Raw genomic sequence first — 2445 nt, forward strand, 5'->3', positions numbered from 1 at the left:
TGGGTGACGTTTCGGGTCCCCCGAAACAAGGGCCTAAAGAATGAAGACATTGCGGTTGTTCTACTATGGGACATCTCATCTAGGGCGCAGATGGAGGAATTGGGAGTAGGGGGTAGAGTCTTTGCAGGTAGCAGGGTGGGAAGAAGTGTAATCAAGATAGTTGTGCTGCAGACTCCAGCACTCTGTGAAACATCACCTATCCAGGTTCTCCACAGATGCTGCCTGACCCACTGAGTTACTCTCAGTCACTGATCTCATGGACAGACTTGTACTAATAGATGCTCCACACTGGGCTGAGTTTCCACAGGGTTTTACTCTGTTGAATAAAGAAGCAGATCAATTGGATCTTTAAAATATTTGTTTTTAATTCAAATGCTTTTTACCAATACAATAACAAAAGTTATTTTAAAGCCAAAAAAAATGCACATAAATCCACAACAAATTTCAGTAGTGACAATCATGACAAACATTGTCTTTTCACAGACTGTACGTGTCCAATAACTTTCAATCTTCTTCATTCAATATTCCAATGGTCGTACATTACGTCTGTTTTGTCGTGGGATGTTTCTCAATAAAGATGTTTACTTAGTGTAAGTAATATTGGTGAATTAAGGTGGGTATTGCGTCAGCCCTGACACCGCACTCTGATCATTGACCCTGGATAGATTGTCTGAGCACAAGAGGCTGCAAAATATTGCAGCTATTGGCAGGAACAATGGGCATGTGTGAAGTGATGGTACACGCGTGTGTACCCGTGTACTGAGGTCATGCATGTGTAGTAGCTACCAAAGATAGACACAAAGTCCTGGAGTAACTTATTCTCCAGAGATGCTGCATGACCCGCTGAGTTACTCCTGCACTTTGTGTCTATCTGCAGTTCTTTGTTTCAACATACTTGGTAGTTTATTGCCTTCATAGATTGTGTTTTGTTGAAGATTGTTTCTCATTGAAGATGTTCACTTGGAATAAGTAATATTTCCTGAATAAAAGCAGGCAGTGTGTCATCCCTGGCACCGTATTCTGATGAGAAACGTCACCTATCCATGTTCTCCACGAATGCTGCCTGACCTGCTGAGTTACTCCAGCACTCTGTGAAACGTCACCTATCCATGTTCTCCACGAATGCTGCCTGACCTGCTGAGTTACTCCAGCACTCTGTGAAACGTCACCTATCCATGTTCTCCACAGATGCTGCCTGACCCGCTGAGTTACTCCAGCACGCTGGGCTCCCAGATTCTAGGCCCGGGATATGGGGTGCACATCTTTACGGGCATGGGCTCAAAACTGCAAAATGATTCCAAGGCCACTGTAAACTTGCATGTAACGTGCCTTTCAATAGACTCAGGATAATGTCTCCACAGAGACTGAAGTTGTCCAGGTTGTTATGGGGAAGATTTAAACTTGAGTGTTATGTATCGTGGAGTATGAGGATGATGAACTCATTATGTTTCAATGAGGGGGGACCTCATTGAAACTTACCGAATAGTGAAAGGCCTGGATAGAGTGGATGTGGAGAGGATGTTTCTACTAGTGGGAGAGTCTCGGACCAGAGGGCACAGCGTCAGAATAAAAGGACATACCTTTAGAAAGGAGATGAAGGGACATTTCCTTATTCAGAGAGTGTTGAATCTGTGGAATTCACTGCCACAGACGGCTGTGGAGGCCAAGTCATTGGGTATTTTTCAGGCAGAGATAGATAGATTGTTGATTAGTACGGGTGTCAGGGGTTATGAGGAGAAGGCAGGAGAATGGGGTTGTGAGCCATGATTGAATGGCAGAGTAGACTTGATGGGCTGAATGGCCTCATTCTGCTTCTATGTTTCACTCAGCACTGCAATAATCAAGAAATCTTTATATTTCTACAGTGCCTTTGGTGGCAAGAACATTCCATAATGACACACTTTTTGTAGTCAGTTATACATGTAATGTAGGGAATGAATTGGCTTGTTTTCAAACTGCAACTTCACAAGTTGAAAAATAAAAACAATTAGATTTCCTCTTGTTTGAATTAGTTTAGTTTAGTTTAGAGATAGAGCATGAAATCAGGCCCTTCGGTACACCAAATCCACGCCTCCCATCGATCACCCGTTCTGTTCATCCACTCTCTACACACTGCGGACAACTAACAATTTGATTGCTCTAAGAGTGAATGCCCCTCTCTGCTAACAGAACTGCCATGGGATGATATGGGTTGGTATTTCAACTTCACCATGGTCAGCAGTGATGCAATCCCTTGTTGCTGATGTGGAAGTAGCAACACCGACCGACGTTGCTGATGTAGCAGAGCGTGCGTGGTTTTAATCTGATAGAGTCTGCATTTCCAGGTAGTGATACTGGGCTCAATGTGGATTGTCAAAAGCAAACTGGACATGATCGTGAGGGAATTGACATGCAAGTGGGAGAAACATTGCTGATCATCTAAAATCAGTACCCCGTTCCTGCTTT

The 2445-nt window shown here is 43.6% G+C and overlaps 1 long non-coding RNA gene across 1 annotated transcript; it reads right to left on the reverse strand.

Moving 5' to 3' along the window:
- Window positions 1–345: 345 nt before the first annotated feature.
- Window positions 346–1533, reverse strand: LOC116971520. Its single transcript, XR_004411515.1, has 2 exons — window positions 1170–1533; window positions 346–1037 (listed from the first exon to the last, which is right to left on the reverse strand). It is a non-coding gene; the product is annotated as an uncharacterized LOC116971520 (long non-coding RNA).
- Window positions 1534–2445: the final 912 nt, after the last annotated feature.

This window comes from Amblyraja radiata, chromosome 3, assembly GCF_010909765.2.
Source record: "Amblyraja radiata isolate CabotCenter1 chromosome 3, sAmbRad1.1.pri, whole genome shotgun sequence".
Classification (NCBI taxonomy): Eukaryota; Metazoa; Chordata; class Chondrichthyes; order Rajiformes; family Rajidae; genus Amblyraja; species Amblyraja radiata.